The sequence below is a fragment of the Eptatretus burgeri genome, chromosome 16 (genome assembly GCF_056783735.1).
Source record: "Eptatretus burgeri isolate ZD-2024b chromosome 16, Ebu_testis_v1, whole genome shotgun sequence".
NCBI lineage: Eukaryota > Metazoa > Chordata > Myxini > Myxiniformes > Myxinidae > Eptatretus > Eptatretus burgeri.
The window spans coordinates 57,180,894-57,200,029 of record NC_140976.1 but is presented as its reverse complement, the minus strand read 5'-3'; the positions used below and the strand labels follow the sequence as shown (position 1 = coordinate 57,200,029).

Below are 19,136 nucleotides of genomic sequence, written 5' to 3'. Positions count from 1 at the left end.
TAGCAGCAGTAGTAGTAGTAGTAGTAGTAGTAGTAGCAGCAGCAGCAGTAGTAGTAGTAGTAGTAGTAGTAGTAGTAGTAGTAGTAGTAGTAGTAGTAGAATAAATCAATGAAACATGCATGGGAAGGAGTGGTACCCCCCTCCCCCCACCACTCCTTTTTTCCTGATGTGTTTCTAATGATGTAAATACTGTCTCACGTCTGCATACATACTTTATGGATGCGTGTGTACGGGTCTGTTGATAATGGATATCCAGAAGAAGTCATGAGTCCAACGGATTCCGTCTTCCCTCTTCCCCACCTACTGTTTATTGGTTCACGAAAAAAATAAGTGACCACTATATTCGTTATTGTTGTGTGTCTGTCTGTCTGTCTGTCTGTCTGTATGTCTGTCTGTTGGGTAGTCGATCCAGTCTAAAAAAAAAAAAATTTGAAAACATTTTTTTTTGAAATTTGTCCTACCCTAATTATCAGTATTTCCGTCGATATGTTGGGTAGTCGATGAAGTCCAAAAAAAAATTCAATTTTTTTTTTGGGATTTGTTATACCCATTTTATCAGTATTTAAAATGGCGATTTCAGTTAATACAATGGCGATCTCGATGAAACTTGGTTGGTAGGTTTATACCATGATCTAGTTGTGTGCAAATGAGAACCGTTGCTATGGACACCACCGTTGCCTAGCAACGGGACTTATGAAATTTTTGAAAAATCATAAAAAATTTATTTTTTCAAAAAGCTGGCCACGAGCGACTGTGGGCAGTACATTCAGCCATATTGTCAAAAATTTCCAGCCAGATCCTATGAAAACTGTCAGAGAAGATAGACTTTGAATCAACCTTGGTCGAAAACAATAAAAAAACGAAGTTCGTTTTATCTCAGACTGAGTCAGATATACATGAAACTGGTATGGTAGGTTCATGGTATGACCTAGTTATGTGTGAGAAAGAACCGTTGCTATGGACCCCTCTGTTGCCTAGCAACGGCCGAAAAACCTCTAAATGTGGGGGTATTTTAACGAAAAAACAATCTGCAGCATTAACCCTTGAAGCGAGAATCATGAATTTTCTTGTGCTTAATCCTCAGGTCATTCCCCATCGAACGGGCCCATTGCATCAGGTTCTATTGGGTAGTCGATTACCCATGTCCGCCTACCGGCTTGACTGTATGTCTGTCTGTCCCGAGCATAGCTCCGTGGGTTTTGATCCGATCCTGATAAAATTTTGGTGGGAGGTTTATATCATGATCCAGTTGTGTTTTCCTGAAAATGGGCGTGGTGCGCCCATTATGGGCAGAGCCACGCCCAAAAAAACATGTGTTTTTAGGGGGTAGCCGATTTCAATTTGCATCTTCTCATTGGGGGTTTGTTGAATCTGACAGGGGTTTTGGTATTTGGTTAGCTCAATGGCACCTGCATAGCCCCACGGAGCTCGATTTTTCATTTTTGTCCCAAGGTCAAGGTCACAAGGTCACGAACTTAGAAAATTGCGAATTTTGACGTAAAAATTTTTTCTTCTCCGAGGGGTTTATCGAATCTAGCAGGGGTTTCGGTATTTGGTTAGCCCAATGGCACCTGCATAGCCCCACGGAGCTCGATTTTTAATTTTCGTCCCAAGGTCATAAGGTCCAAGGTCACAAGGTCACAAACTTAGAAAATTTCGAAGTTTGACATAAAAATCATACGACCCCCCAAACTTTGAGAGCTAGGATGACAATATTTTTTATGCATAATCTTGAGGTCATTCCCCACCTAAGGTCTTGAAACCATTTTGCTCTATCTCGAACACCTTGCCCGTGGCGCCCCCTTCAAGTTTGTTTTTACGCTGATTTCATCAAAGTATGGATAATCCGAGGAGTGCGAAATGCCATATATCCTGTATGACGTTATTTTGTTCCTGGAATGTTCCAGAGGAAGTTTTGCACCAAAGGTCATAATCCTTGAACTTTGACCTTTAAAGTTCACAAAGGTCAAAATTTCAAAGTTGTGGGAATCGAACCGGGTTTTCGACCTTCTTCGCCGAACTAACTCCAATAAGCTATAGCACGTATCCTGTTTCCTTATTTTAATGTCCACAACATTGTTTTGTGACCTTTAAAGGTTATGCAAAGGTCAAATTTTTAAAGTTGTTGAACGAAACTGGGTTTTCGACATTTTGCAGCTTATAATCTGTCACCCATACCACATCATGTTGATCATTTTTATAACTTGGTCAAACATTATCACATTGTCTCATCCTTGACTTCTGAAACAATCTACATCGTCAAATACTGCTCGTGAACCATCGTCGTCTTCAGACTTGTTCCACCTTTATTCATTAAAACGGCTGTCCCACAGTACCCTGGGCTGAGAAAGGGGGGCACACCGAGCCCTGGGTGCACGTGCAGTGATATATAAGCCACATGAGCTTTGTTAGGTCAGGCAATGGTGTGCTTCAGCCGGCCATTTCACAGCAGGGGGGGGGGGGTTGTGGTAGGCTTGGAAAAAGTGAGCCAGTCGGAAGCTCAGATTCAGGGCCAGAGGAGTAGATAGGTTGATAGCCACTAGCCAGACAAGACTGAGCTTCATGAGCTTTTTTTTTCTCTTCTGTGACATTCATGAGGACCCTCTCCTCCTCTCTGAGATTTTGACTTCTTCCTTTTCTCCCCTCTTTCCAGAAACCTTCTCCTCTTTACATTACTACATCCATGGCTGTAGTGGGGAGGTTTGATATCAGTTCAACCGTTCTCCGCTCCAATCACTCCTGTGTGTCTGAAAGGGCCATTACTTTTTTTTTTTCACCATTTGAACTTTTGTCATCAAATCTTCAACAAAGCTTCATTATGAGAACATGGAGAAGACAAATTAATAATTTGGTCAAAAAGTCAAAGGTCAACGTCACTTAAAATTATCAATCTTCATCAAATTGAACTGAATTTTTATGCATTTACATATTGGGTCATTGAATTGGTTCACCAAATGAAAAGCTAGAAGCCGAAAGTTTTTTTGAGATCAAAAGATCAAGATTGCATAAAAATCATCAATTTTTATCTGACTGACCTGAAATTTAATGAATTCACATATTGGGTCACTGAATTGTTTCACCAATCATACGCGAGAGGCCGATTGCTTTTTTACATCAAAAGATCAAGGTCACCAAAATTCGTCATTTTACTTGTATTTTTTAGCTGTTTTCGTCATGTTTAGCACACAGAAGATGCTTTGCATTTTCAGATGCTTTCTTGTTCTACATGCTTCGTGTTCTCCTCATATTGAGGTTTCATTGGCTTTGTACCTCGTGTTTAATTTCATGTATTTTATTTTTATTGTTAGTAAAATTATTGTTCAGGTGTATAGGTAGCTAACCGTGACATTTTTACAAGGCCGCTTCTAATACCAAAAAGAAAGCATCTGAAAATGCAAAGCCAGTCTGCTTTGTGTTCGGAGTTTTTCTTCTTCCGTATGCTGAACAGTACCTTCGACATTTTGACCTTTTTGTCCAAATTCGTAAATTCATGATTTTGGATCTTGTGTTGATAAATTAGTGTGGTGTTGATGTCGCACATGTATGATGGGCTGAATGGCCTCCACCTGTGTCTAATTTCCTTGTATACCCCTACCAGAAATACAAAATATTATAAACCACAAACACATACAATTACTTTTTTCAACAGTCGCTGCTGTTTAACACTACACTGCAAAGAAGGAAACCCGACATTCATGACACATTCTGCTAATCATGCCCCCTACAGATTAATGGACGCCATCCTAGATCAACTGTGATCTATATGCCCCAGAGAGGTCAATAACATGATCTTTCCTGTTGTCGGCTTATTCTTGTCACCGAACCAACTCATCCGCATAGTTTTGTCATAATCCATCCATAACTTTTTGAGATATTGTGCTATATATCATTGTTGGCGCTGTCTCTCAATGGTGAAGTATCACTTTAAAGACTCGAGTATCCAAATCCAGATCTTCACCAGAATCAAATCGTTCCATCCTTGTCACACTTCCAACCTGTCCACCAAGTTTCGGCTGAATCCATTCATAACTTTTTGAGATACTATTGGGTCCCGCTATTTGTGGATTTGCTATTTGCGGACCCGTGTATTCACGGTTTTTATAATGCAACCTGCTTCGACATTCATGGCCCTGTGCTTGGTGTATTCACAGTTTTTTTGTGTACTCACGGTTTTTTGTGGGTGTATTCGCAGTTTTTTGTGCAGGCATATTCACAGGTTAACGTGGTTTTACACAGGATTTTTGATTTTTCCCTCATAAATTACGACAGCTGGGAACATATCCCCCCTTTGTCTATTGAAACAATGCCCCGACATTCAAGGATTCGACATTCGCGGAATTTTACAGGAATGTATCCCCTGCAAATACTGGGATCCGACAGTACAGCATCATGCTGCATATTGTTTTTGGCCCTATTTCTCAATAGTGAAGAATCTCTGAGCAAATTGTAGTTTCTGCATCTGGATCATCACCAACATCTAATCAAGTCATCCTTATCACACACCCAACCTCTCCACCGAGTTTCGTCCAAATCCGTCCAATAACCTTTTGAGATATCCTGCTTACAGACAGACAGACAGATAGACAAATAGGAGTGAAAACATAACCTCCACCCACTTTTGTTGGTGGAGGAAATTAATCATTACAACAGTTAACTGGAGTATCTCCTGCCTGGGTCCTGTTGAAGCAAAGAGATTGTGCACATTGTGCCAGGTAATGTTGTTTGATAACCGTATCCTTTTTGGAAAATGTATATGAGGCAAAAGGGGGCCACCGAAATATTAGATATGCAAGATGGTAGAACATTTGGAATCCCTCCCCCACAATTCACACATCAATTACATGTTACATGGCAATGCATGGAACTTTAATTATTCGCCGATCCATATTTGACCTTGAGAGTTTGTTGGACAGTGTTCTTGTGAAATCATGGCCATGTGATGTTTGTCACCAGCATTAGCCACAGGCAGAAGAAGCTAAGCAAAGACGATCAGAGAAAGCAGCAGACAGGGAAAACTCACCGATTTCACTTGAAATTATCCTCCCAGCCTAACACAGTGGGAAGATGGGATCGGTTACACGACATTAGCAATGAGATGAAGCGAAGTGGGGAGTCCCTTTCCTGGTGGGGCCATATGACTACCGTTTGTTTGTGTATTTTCACAAACGATCACCACTGCTTTTCCCCTCCAGTGCGTTTTCTTTCCCCTCGTTCCTAAAGAGCTCATCATCTCGTTTTGCTGCTCATTTCCTCATTTATGTAGATGAATTGTTCCACAAACTCATTTTCTAAACCCAGCAAAGCACTTTGTTCATCCACTGGTCATTTATCATTTGAAACGTATTTGCTGTGATGCTCACTCTCCCTGGTTTTTCAACCTCAATCATTCCTGTGAAGTACCCACCTGTCTGTTCTTCCTCTGAGGTTAAACGCAAATCAGTTATATGTGCCCCATGGCTTGTACTCGAATTTCATGACTCGGATGTTCGAGTGAATGTTACATTTTTGTAAGTTGCTCTGGGTGTTTGTAACATAACATCTCTCACCGTAGCATCATAGCATCGTAACATCTCTCAGCGTAGCACACAGATGATGTTACTTGTCAGTTATTGATTGAGAGAGTGATTAAATTTCCACAATTTCATCACATACACAGTCCCGTCCAATGAAGATCAGTGGTCTATTATTCTTCGAAGGAAGGAGACAAAATTCCAGCGGCATCTCACACTGTAAAAGTGTCAAAAAGTGTAACTTTCACAAGAACATCTTTCCTATATTAGTTTTCTCTTTCTTGACTAGCCTTCATTTACTTGTGGCTTACAATAAATTTCTAATAAATGCTCAAGGGCAACACAGACGAAATGGAATAATATGCACAAGTTAAAACAATTTCACCTTGTGATAACATTTTCTTTTTGGTCTTTTAAGTTCCAAATTACTTGAAGGAGTATCAGGACACTCAGGCCAAGTCAGTAGCAATTCCGTGGCAGAGAACAAACTCTGAACTGGTGGCCACTCGATCGTGCTGTAGGTTAGGCTAGAAACCTGAAACTTGGCCAGCATAACATTCCATCGTATACTCATGTGAAAGACCACCGGGCGTAGTGGCGTGCGCCTGAAATCCGGCTACTCGGAGGCTTGGGTTGGAGGATGGCTTGAGGACGGGAGCTCTGTGCTGGGCCGCACGATGAGAGGGTGTCGGGCAGCCCGGAATCATGGCGAAACCCAATCCTTATCCCTGTATCGTAAGAGGCGACCAGGGTTGCGTCAGGAAGGGCATCTGGCGTAAAACCTATGCCAAATCAGTATGCGGATCATACCGGATGATCCGCTGTGGAGACCCCTAACGGGAGCAGCCGAAAGACGAACAACTCATGTGAAAGACCCTGTGGCATCTGAACATCCATAGGTGAACACCAGCAATGAAACACCCAGATTAATGTCCCATCGAAGGCTAACACACTCATTGATGCAACGCCCAGTCTACAAAGGATCAGAGTGACCATTTATAGTGGTTCCAGAATCAAATCCCGACTTGACAGCTCAAAGATGAGTGTGCACTTCCTCTACGCTGTCCCACCGACTGGATTTGATAACATACAATGGTTAATTCCCCCAAAATGGGATTCCTTTAATATTGTTTATCCAATATGAACACATCCACACAGCACAAGTTATGTGATGTCATCGAATGAATGAGTCTTGATATTTCTTCAGGAATTTGGCACCATTCATCACCCAGAGCATCTACCTCCTCATCATCGATATAGAGAAGATATAATGGTTATGAATTGCTCTACCTGGGAAATTGTGGTCTGGTCTTCGATCTGCTGATGATTCATTGGTCCCACGTTTTTGGTTTGTGAGCATTGCTGACATCCATCTTATGCGGGTCTTTGATGATGAAGCAGGATATACAAACAAGCTCAAAATATTGTGTGAAGTGATATTTGCCTTTATTGTAAGTTTTCCTTCCACAGGATCATCTTGAGTTTGCACAACCATGGTAAACTAATGACATTCGGCGTGCCTCAATTCATTTCAGCCATTCTGCATGACATAATTCTGGAAGGTCATTGCGTCAAAAGGCTGAGCAATTCATTTGTTGACGTTATGTCGCCGAGGCAATGATGAGGACAACACTAGCGTATAGAATTTAGTGAATCTAACAGCGAACAACAAGGCAGTATACCTGGTGTTGGCTTAATGGTGAGGGTGATGGGCTTGGGATATGAGTATCCTGATTTAAAATCCCACTCGGCTGTTTAATTAATACCAGGTGGGGTTGACTGTGTCTGTCATCCTTCTGAGGTTGGCAAAATGAGTACCAGCATGCTGGTATCCTGCGTCGGAGTGGCGACCCGTCCAGGATTGTACCCAATAGCCAAGGAGACTGCTTAGGCAGCACCAATGCTCTGCACAGAGTTTGGTCCCAATGGATGGATGGAAAAAGGCAGTTGCATTGGACAGCTGGAAACAATGAAATAATCAAAATGCAAGAAGAAAGAATCACAATAAGTAATCGTATTGTTTGGCTGAATGGTTACTGATGTTGAAGATATATACTCAAATTTTTGAGGGCTAACTCTGAGACGGGGTTTGGCTGAGCAAAATGGTGACAGACCCCCAGTTCCCATGGCATGGTGTATAAGGTAATGGATAACCACTTCCCACCCGTGTGCATTCAAAACTATATAATTACCATGAATCCATATATCAACAATGTCAATGAATAATACGGCACTTTAGAAATGATCTAATCCGCCACAAAATGTTTGGCGAATGGGCGCGCGCATGTCTAGAAACCCTGGGAATCAACTCAAAGATGCATCGGCATTCAGGGCATCATAAAGTATATTTTGTGTGAGATAAGGATTGTTACTTGGAGTGGCTCACCAAGCTTCTCAATGAAACTGGAAACACTTGGAAAAGTATCTGAGAGAAAGGGTTGTGTGTCTGCACAACGAAGGACTAAATTAACTCATCGAACGGGCAGCTGCTCGGATTGCAAACTCCCAACCATGTGGGTCAGTGCAAGACCCAAGGAGAGGGATGTGTGTGACACAACACCCCCGCCAGCCCCCCCCCCCAATGGATCACTACCAGTGAATGGACTGTGTATCTGGATTAGGTTCTTCTGAACACTGATGGGAAGGACATATCTGGGGTTTGTGCATGTGCAGTGTAAATTTAAAATGATGTTCATGCTGGGAATTGGGAGCTGTATGGGCTTTCTATTGTTTGTTTTGTTCTCTGGGGCAACAAGATAAATTATGCTAGATTTTTACATCGTGTGTGTGTGTGTGTGTGTGTGTGTGTGTGTGTGCGTGCGTGCGTGCGTGCGAGCGTGTGTGTGTTATATCCATGCCTGACACTAGAACGTATGAACAGTAAACATTCAGGTCAGGTATGGGAGCATGTGCCAGAACAGCGCGTCGCTGCATCCACTTTCCGCCAGTACTCCAGGGGCCTCCGTCTGGCCATCCCCCAGGCAGATGCCAGGCCCATCCCCATCTCCTTGAGATGATGGTCAACCTGCTGCAACCATGAGGCACGTGGTCGGCCCGCTGGCCTCCTCCACTCATGAGACTCCCTCGCTGAGAGAATCTGATGAGCAGGATCAGCATCAGGAAAACGAGCCACATGTCCATACAGCCGCAACTGACGCTCATGGACTATTCAGGTAACAAATCTCATCCGAGTCTCTCTCAGCAACCGCTCGTTGGACACAAAATCCGACCAGTGATAGCCAAGGATTATCCGAAGAGACCTGGTACCAAAGGAATTAAGTCTCCGTCTCAGATCCTTGGTCAGAGTCCAAGTCTCGCACCCATAGAGCAAGACTGGAAGTACCAAGGACCTGAAGACTCAGACTTTCGTCCTCTCGCACAGGTACCGGCAGCGCCACACCCCATGATCCAGTGAATCCATGACTCCCCAGGCCCGACCCAGACGTCTATTGACCTCTGACTCGCAGCCAGCAGAGACATGAATATCACTGCCAAGGTAAGTGAATCTCTCCACGACCTCAACATCCTCACCACAAACAGACACAGACAGGACAGCAGCATCCAAGATGTCACCGAAAGCCTGGATCTTAGTTTTGACCCAAGAAACCCGTAATCCCAACGCCTCCGACTCCTCATTCAGCACCTCGAGGGCCCCCAAGAGGATGTCTAAAGTCTCCGCAAAGATGACTGCATCATCTGCAAAATCAAGGTCCGAGATCTTGACATTGCCAAACGATGCACCGCAACTTGATCTCTCCGACATCCTCCCTAAAATCCAGTCCATACAAGTGCTGAAAAGTGTGCAGGCAAGTACACATCCCTGACGAACTCCAGTAACAACTGGAAATAAGTCAGAGATGGTACCACCACACTTCACAGCACTCTCAGTACCAGAGTAGAGTTCAGACATCAGATCGATCAGTTTTGGTGGCACCCCACGAAGACCAATAATCCTCCAGAGGACATCCCGATTCACTGAATCGAACGCTTTACAGAGATCAACATAGGCTGCAAGCAGACCCTGCCGAAACTCTCGTCTGCGTTCGGTGAGGACACGAAGTGCAAGGATACGGTCAATCGTTGACCTCTTTGGTGTAAATAAAAGCCTGACTGCTCTGGACGCTGGTGCTCAAGCAGATGGTGGCGAACCCTATCAAGAATTATCCGAGCAAAGACCTTGCCCGGCACTGAGAGCAGCGTCACCCCTCGGTAGTTGTTGCAGTCTTGGCGATCACCCTTCCCTTTCCAGAGAGGGACAACAAGGCCCCTCTTCCAGTCAGTTGGGATGATGCCTGTGTTCCAGGCAGAGCACAAAACTGCATGCAACGACACGAGTGCAGCATTTCCACCAGCCTTGGGAAGTTCAGCATGGATGCCACAGATCCCTGGAGCTTTGCATTTCAACTGGTTCACCGCAGCCCGTGTTTCCACAAGCGAAGGTGGACCACAGTTGATTCGAGTGTCAGCAACAGGGATTGTAACACCCTTGACGTCCAACTCGACAGCTGGAGGATCAGCCTGGTACAACCGCTCAAAGTAACCAGCCCAGCGGGCCTTCACTTCAGACTCCTCTGTCAAGAGCCTACCACTCTCTGCTCGAACTGCAGTGCTCCGAGGGATGGGCTTGGATGAACGTAATGCGCGAATTCCCCTGTAAGCGGGACGAGAATCACCTGTCCACAGGTGATTCCTATCATTCCTTCCTATCATCAAAGATTGGGGGTCCCGAAGGCTTTGCCCCAATCCCGTCATCCGGTGAGCTGCCCTGCTAAGGGAAGCTGCGCAGGAGGTACTCCCACGGAGTGGGTTTTCAGATTTTTTTGCGTTTTTGCGTTTTGCGGAATGAAGGGTTTTATGGTGGCCGGAGTGCAAATCGTGCCACCAACCTCCTAATAAGAAGTAACCCAACTACAGGAGGACTTCCGCAGACACAGTTGGGCACTAGATATGGATGGCCGTTGGCTCACAAGGAGCTCCTCCGCCCTTTGACAGGTTTTGTTTTTAATCCTGCTGGGTGTCCATATCCAAACACCCCCCTCACCAGAAAACCTGGTGAGGGAGACGGTTTAGTCGCCGACAACCCGACCATGGAACAGGTTAGTACAGGTTTACATGGTACCTGTAGCAGGTCACAGATCGAACCTGACCTGACAGCAAACCTGACCTGACAGTAAACATTATGAACCTTTCAACTCTCAATCAGGGCTGGATTTTCCAATAGGCAACATAGGCCATTGGCATAGGGCCCACCAGTAACTGGGGGCCCACCGGGGACTTGTGGGTTCTCTGATCGGCCAAGGAGGAGGCCAGTAGGCCCTATATTAAAATGAATAAAATAAGGTAACGAAAAATATAACAGTTCATTTTTAAATGCCCGTTTCCCACCAACTATCTATCCATCTGTAGATTATATACATTACGTGTTGTATTTAGTGGACTTCATTGTTATATTACGTGTGTTTTTGTGTCCTTATTTTGTGATATTGGTATCTCTTATACTGGACTTGAACTAATTTATTATTACTTTATGCTTACCTGATTTATTATCTGACCTTCTACAATCCCTTGACACAAACAGTATCATTGACAAATTTGCCACAGAAAAAAGCCAGAAAATGTCATTTTGAACTTCACATAGTTGTGCTTGCAAAATTTATTATGCTTCAGTTTCATTGTATTTTTCCATTATTTCTATGTGTAAGATATACATGATATGGAACTTGATTTACTTTGATGTACTTGAAATGGAACTAATTTAATTAAAAATTATTGATGTGTTAAATTACGTTGTAATTCCTTTATTTTACATTACAATATTACGATATATATATTTTTTTTTTTGGGGGGGGGGGTGGGGGGCACTGATAAGGTTTGGCCTAGGGACCACAAGCAAGTAAATCCGGCCCTGCTCTCAATCACGGATATTTCTCATATTCCGAAATTTCCGTGAGTCCTATTTGCATTCTTGAACACAACAGTTATGGATAACCACCTTAAAGTTGTCAATCTTTCATATAAATGCAGAAAATTATGTTTAAAAGACAATTTGAATGACACATTTCACGCTGGCATAGGCAGGTTAATAGTGCCTGGCGAGCAGAACTGAGTCAGTGCAAACACACACACACACACACACACACACACACACACACACACACACACACACACACACACACACACACACACACCATTCATATGTCAACTCAAAATTCCCGGATTAATGAAGAACGTAGTCAATTATGATAAGCTTACTTAGTACAGGTAAATCATTTCTGAGATGCAAAGCGTATAACAAGGAATCAAAGAGGCATTTCTTTCATTTTCCGACAATAACATAGTTATGTTTCTTTTGAAATCGGCGCACTTGTGAAAATAAACCATTTATCTCAACTAATTTTTTTTGGGGGGGTGGGAGGGGGGGTTACCATACTCCTTTGAGAAGATAATTGTGGGACTGAGGCCTCCTTCAAACTTATTTCATTCTCATTTTCCACTGCAGCAGTTATATTTCCTTCTACACCTTCATGTCCTGCTCTTTGTGTACATTTTACCCAACGAGTGCATTCCATGCGTGTGTAATTGTGATTTATTTTTTTCTTGCAAATTGCAAAAGTTACGTGTAGTGAGAGTTTATGAATGTTGTGTATTCATGTTTGTACCTGCAACATGTCCCAGGTTTATAAGAGATCTGCGTTGTTGTTGTTGCTGTTGATGGGGTTATTGTTGTGGTTCGATTTTTGAAATGTTCAGACCCATTGTTCGGACAGCTGCTGGACCACACTCACATTGGTCGCATGACTCCTCCCACCATGGCACTGAGACAAAATATGGCTGCCATCTTGATTTTATGGTAGGCCTTGTAAACAGTAGGCCTATATGCCTCTGCTGCTAAAAACACTGTCCGGGTTTGTTGCGTCAAATTTCCATTGGCTTTGTTTGGGTCGATGGTTAACCATGATGAGGGACCCCCAAAAAATCTAGTCATATGTCGAATAATAGTTAGGTTTAATGAAGCCCATCAGAATGCATGTTAATCAAGCGTTAAATTACATTACCTTACATAATCAAGCATTACATGATGTAAAAAAATTTTTTAAAACTGCGTGAGGTAGTTTGTGAACAGCCACTTGTTGGGGTTAAACAATCCGTGACTATGTGACGAATCAGCTGTTCTGATATAACCGTGGCGGAGGTTGACATGGATGAAAGGTGTCGAGTTCATCTTTTGATAGCACATTAAATGCGTGTTTCTCATACGTGCTGTTCATCCTTTAAGAGTGCCTCAAATGTGCGTTTCCCAATCGACCCGTTACCAGATTTTGTCACAGAGTGTGACCACAGTGCGGTCATTCTTGTTGTACACCTGCAAAGGAGCCATTTACAGTGAAAGAACAGGAGAAATTCCTGTTTTAATTACCTGTATGTATCCTTCACAAAGAGTGAAAGCACAATCTACATTGGACACATTGAGCACTGCAGGTGTGCAGTTAACTTGTCCTCATGGTCTTGGTCTGTTGGGCATCTGTACATAATTTTCTGTTTTGTACAGTCATTATTTACTTGTAGTGTACATATCCTGGAATGTTTGAAACTGAACTTAACTGGGACTATTGCATCCAATCCCCTCTCCCAATATTTTTCTGAGTGATCTGTAGTAGGATTTAAACATGGGATATGTCAGGACAATGTGCTATATATTGAAATGGCAACACCAATGAAATAAACTCGGTAGCTGTTAAGCAGGTTTTACCTTTGCTGGTACAACCCATGGATCTGATCTGACAATGGCTCTTTCAGGACTTTGGGAGGTTGCCCTGACTGCCTCATGCAATGGCAGTGCTTCCCAACACGGTGTCGTCACTGCCGTCATCAATAACAAAGGTAGGACATTTCAATTATAGGTCCAAAGCAAGTGGAGGTTATCTTCATTAAAAATGAAGAGGAAACCTCTGATGAACTGTCAGCGTTTTTGAAACATGCACTGAAGATTTCTATGATTTTCAGTTGAGCTCCTTCCAATTTTTGTAACAATTATGGCTGATTGTATCAGTCGTTTGGAGATTATGCTTTTGCAGATTTATGAAGTGTCTTAATGTCTGTTTGCCTCTTGTGAGAAGAAAGGCTTGATTTGTTTTTCTTTTTCCTCTGTACTCCGGCATGCTCAACACTTTAACTTGTATTGTCGGAGTTCATAGATGTTACAGCATTGTACGTCAGGTCCTGAGTAAGAGCTGTATTGTTTATTTCAGTGTTAGGTGAGAACATAATTGTAGAGTCAATCACCTGCAGCTTATCAGCTCGAATGCATTGGAATCAGTTAGATTTCAGAAGCTGAGCAGAGTTGATTCCTGTTAGTACTGAAAAATGTACTGGAGATGGAAGACCTCTCTTGAAGGCTGTCCGTGTACTAGGCTGAAGGGTGACAGAACAGATAATGCTTCTGAGCTGTCTGACCATTGACAAATTTCTTTTTGCAGTCTGACCAATCTGACATTGATGCAGTGCCCCCAGTGGGTACTGCAAGCTTCTACGACTATTCACACCATTGCCGCTAAAGGCAGCCATTGGTGATAGAAAGCACAGTCTCTAAAAATAGGTAGCCCACTAACAGACCAAAACTTCAAATTATCCACCCAAGTTATGGCAGGACGACCAATCCTGTTCTTCCCCTCCATCAATCGGAAGGGGAGACTTCCGGTTCCGGTTTTGAGCGGCAAGAGGTCTCCTTCGGGGCTCCCTGCTGACATTCTCAAAGTTAAGTTCCGGTTGTTCTTTGTCCCGTTTTAACTGTTTAATTTTCTCACCTACATGTTAATGTGTGTTCCTAGTTCGGTTTTGTTTCAAAAATCGTGCTATTTTGTGAGTATTTTTGTCGACGTTCTTACTTGGTGTTTGAGGCCTAGTCCTAGGTTTGAGGCCTACCGGTTCCACTCGGTGTTCGATCGTTTTTTTTTGTTTGTTTGTTTTTTCTCCCCATTCCCTTCAATTTCTATCCTCCCCATTACCTTCAATTTTCATCCTCCCCACTTTCCAAACATCCCCCATTCTCCCAACTAATCTCTTTCTTATCTCAAAAAAAAAAAAAAAAAAAAAAAAAAAAAAAAAAAAAAACCTAACAATAACAACAACACGCTCACCTTCTCCCGATTCTGCTACTTCTTCTTCCTCTTAACTTCCTCCTCGTCTTCCTCGATTTCTTTTTTTTTTTTACACTTCCATGACCTAATCTGTTGAACTCTCTCATACATTAATATTAACAACAAAAACGATCTTATAATGCTTCATCTTCCTCTCTCACACATGTGGTACTCTTTACTGTTTCACAATGCACTTCTCTTCTGCTATTTTAACAGACTGCTCTCATTTCGACCTCTCCTTCATTCCTTGCCTAAAAATCCAACTATTACAGCGCTTCTTCTCTCCATGCTCTGAATTCGCCTTCATTGCATCCATCAAGAATTGTGTTAAATCGCATCTCTGACCTAAAACTTTTAAAAACCACAGTTTGCCATGGATGCTCGCTTTCCATCAACCATTCTTTTTTCCAACTTCAGTGCCAACTCACCCCCTCACCCCTCACTCTCACTCTCAAAGCAACCATCCCACTCTTCTCCCTCCAAGCCTCCCTCTCACCTCTTTCAAAAATTCCCCCCTCACCTTTCTCCCACCTTTCATCCCCCTCACTCTTCCTTCTCTAAGTTGCCCCCCTCTCATCCACCAACCTGCCTCCCTCCACTGCCCTCTCACCTCCATCTCTTCACTCCACCTCCTCAAACCCTCAACTGCCATCTTCCTTGTCTCTTGTCCCCCCTCTCTCCCAGCACCACAGAGCCTTTTCTCCTCCTCATTCGGCCCCCTCCCCTCGCTATTCTGCAATACCCCACACTCCTTCAGCAACCCTCCTTACCTCCCCCCTCGTCCCTCGTCCTACCCTCCCCCGCCCCTCCACCTCCTGCACCCAAAGCCTCCTCCCCTACCTCTTCATTAAATGTGTGGACCTCAAATATCCGGGGCCTTCGCTCAAACCTTTCAGATCTTTCCATGCAGGTTGCCACTGACAAACCAGACATTATCTGCCTAACAGAAACTTTCCTCTCCCAAGACGTGTCTGACTCCCAAGTATCTCTCCCTGGTTACTCCCTCTTACGGTATGACAGACCTGAGCCTCGTCCTGGTGGAGGTGTTGCTCTCTTCATCAAAGACTCTATTCCTCACTCTCCCTGCACTGCTCTCACTCCCCCACACCCCCAGGAATACCTCTGGCTTCGGCTTCCCCTCCACTCCCACCTCATGTTTATATGTGTACTGTACCGTCCACCGAACAGTGATGACTCCATCTACACCTCACTCTCCGAAAACATGGACCATCTTCTATCTTCTCATCCAAACTCTCTCTTCCTCTTATGTGGCGACTTCAATTGTCATCACGCCAGTTGGCTAGGTGTGGGTACCTCTCTCACCTGCCATGGGACGTCAGCAAAAGCTTTCTGTGACTCATTGGGACTGACTCAATCGGTCAACTTCCCGACCCGGATCTCAACCAATGGTACTCCATCTCTTCTGGATCTGATTTTGACAAATTTCCCTGACAATATCTGCTGCTCTTCCTTCGCTCCAATTGGTTCTTCTGACCACGTCCTTGTTAAAGTGGACATCTCTCTGGCTGTCATCAGAGAACCACCTCACCGCCGTCGAGTCTGGCATTTCACTCAAGCCGACTGGCAGGGTCTCCGAGCAGCCATCAAACTTACAGACTGGTCTCCTATCACTACTTTCTCAAACATCAACTCATCCTGGGAATTCTTTCAAAGAAACTTGCTCTCCCTCATGCACAGATTTATCCCCTCTCGTGTTCAGTTGTCTTACCCTTCCTCCCGCCCTTGGTTTACTGAAGCTTGTGGCGAGGCAGTTGTCCTGAAACAACTTGCCTTTGCCTCATGGAAAGCAAACCCAACTGAGGGCAATCTCAGTTCTTTCCACAAAGCTCGGAACAAGTGTGTATCTACCCTCAGGAGAGCCAGAAAACAACATCTTTCTCATCTCAAGTCTGAACTCTCAGACCTCTCTCCCTCCTCAAAATCCTGGTGGCGTTTAATCAAATCTGTTTCTGGTGTATGTTCCCCCTCCATCCCCTCCCTTACCTCAAATGGCCGCACTGCTGATTCCACACGTGATAAAGCTGAATGTCTAAACTCGGTGTTTGCAGCTAAATCTTGTGTCCCAAACCCATCACTATCTCTACCCACTTTACCCAGTCGCACCCAACTGTCCCTGGACTCTGTATCCTTTTCTCCTGACAAGGTGGAGAGCTTGCTTTCAAACCTCGAGTCAGATTCTGCAACCGGTCCAGACGGCATCAGCCCACGTGTCCTCAAAGCCTGCTCTTCTGCTCTTGCTCACCCTCTCTCTGTTCTATTCACCCTCTCATTTTCCCAAGGTCATCTGCCATCTGCTTGGAAATCTGCTAACATCACTGCCCTGCATAAAAAAGGTGCAAAAACAGATCCCTGTAACTACAGACCAATCAGCCTTCTCCCAATCATCAGCAAGGTTATGGAATCCATCATTGCTTCAGACATGAAATCCTTCCTCTTCTCCAATGGCTTGATTTCCAATCATCAATTTGGTTTCAGACCAGGTCACTCTACCCTGGATATGCTGCTACTGCTCTCCCATCAATGGATGGAGGTCCTCAATGCCAGACAGGAAATCCGAGCCGTATCCCTGGACATATCACGTGCTTTTGACACAGTCTGGCACCCTGCCCTACTCACCAAACTCTCTTCCCATGGTATTCAAGGCCATCTCCACTCATGGCTCGCAGACTTCCTCTCCTGTCGCAGTCAACGTGTGGCCCTAAATGGAGTTCTTTCATCCCCTCTTCCTGTGCAGGCTGGAGTTCCTCAAGGTAGCGTTCTGGGCCCTGTTCTTTTTCTGGTTTTCATCAATGATCTCTCGGACTCTCTGGAAAATCCTCTATTTCTCTTTGCCGATGACTCCACCCTCTGCCGTACCATCTGTCATCCCTCAGACCGGCAAGCAGCAGCTTCTTCGCTCACTGCAGATCTGGATAAAATCACAAACTGGTCCAACACGTGGAACATGTCTTTCAATCCACACAAATCTCACACTCTCACTATGTCTCTTCGAAAGGACCGTTTACAAAACCCCCCATCCACTTTCTCAACAATCCACTGGAAGAAGTCTTTTCTTTCAAGCTTCTGGGTCTCACTATCTGCCATGACCTTTCCTGGGAAAGTCACATTTCCAACCTTGCCTCAAAAGCCAGTCGCCGACTGGGAATCCTCCGTCGTGCAAAGTCCTTCCTCGGCCCTCTTGAGCTCCTGACTACTTACAAAGCTTTTGTCCGTAGCCTGATGGAGTACTGCTCTCCCCTCTGGGCTGGTGCTCCTGCCTCCCACCTTTCTCGACTTCACGCTGTCGAAACCAGGGCTTTTAAGATCATTGGCATCTCCCGCAATGAAGCTGAGTCTTTGGGCCTCTCACTCAATCACCGCAGGTTGGTCGGTGGTCTTTCTGTCTTCTACCGACTCCTCTCCAGCCTTGCCCCCTGCTCTCTCTGCGATTTGTCCCAACCACATTTCCACAGGGCGCTCAAGGTCCGCCAACAACCCCCTTCTGGTAAAACTACCAAAATCACGAATCACTGCTCATCTTCACTCTTTCATTCCTCTTTTTCCCGCCTTTGGAATAAACTTCCTCACTCTATTCTTTCCCATTCTTCCCTCCAGGCTTTCAAAACAGCTGTTCACCACCACCTCTTATCTTCCCCCATCCAAATCCTCGATCTTTTCTACCCCCGATAATCCACCCATGCCCACTTCCTTCAATTCTCCTGTTTTCCTTCCTGAAAGTCCCTGTAATGTCCATCTTCTCCTCGCCATGTTCCCCGTCCCATCCCCATCCCTCTCCCTTCCACAGTTCACCTGTGTCTGTTCCCCAATGTTTTGTCCCTTCCACTCCCACCCCTCTTGTCTCATGCCTCCTTGCTGTGAGTTGTGTGTTAGCTCTCATACGAGCCTCGACCAAGGTATACAAAAAAAAAAAAAAAAAAAAAAAAAAAAAATCATTCAATACAAGCCAACACCACACTGACAGGTCTTCTCTTCCTGTGGCAATATTTTTCCACCTTTCTCCTTTTTGTGACACTCAGGAGACCATTGTCCCCTCAAACTCCCACTCTACCATGAACCCCACTTATTTGTTTTATGCTCCATCTAGGACACCCAGCATTCTCCTCCAAGTCCATATTTCGAAAGCTCTAAAAAGGTACTGCACGCCAAAGCATTTAATTCCTCAATATAACAAAGTAAAGCCAGTTTTACTGTCTGCATTTCGGTTCTTGATGTTAAGGTACTGACATCTCTAAAAAATATTAGGCCATTGTGCATCAGTAATATACCGATGCACAATGGCCTAATATACATTACTTGTGTAGATAGATTCTGAATGGAAGATGCAAGGTAATTGTTAAGACTTGTGGGTGATAAGTTAGATCAAGTTAATTTGATGTGAATGCAATACAAGCATGATGGGTCAAATGGCTTCCAACGTTTTTGGACACAGATTCGAGGCTCATGGAAGAGCTAGGACACAGAACATATT

At 44.2% G+C, this 19,136-nt stretch overlaps 1 long non-coding RNA gene across 1 annotated transcript in view; it reads left to right on the top strand.

Moving 5' to 3' along the window:
- Positions 1-13,306: 13,306 nt before the first annotated feature.
- Positions 13,307-19,136, top strand: part of LOC147011114 (uncharacterized) — a 61,641-nt gene continuing 55,811 nt past the window's right edge. The window contains exon 1 of the long non-coding RNA XR_015052340.1: positions 13,307-13,391. This is a non-coding gene — a long non-coding RNA (uncharacterized LOC147011114). The remainder of the gene's footprint in view (positions 13,392-19,136) is intronic.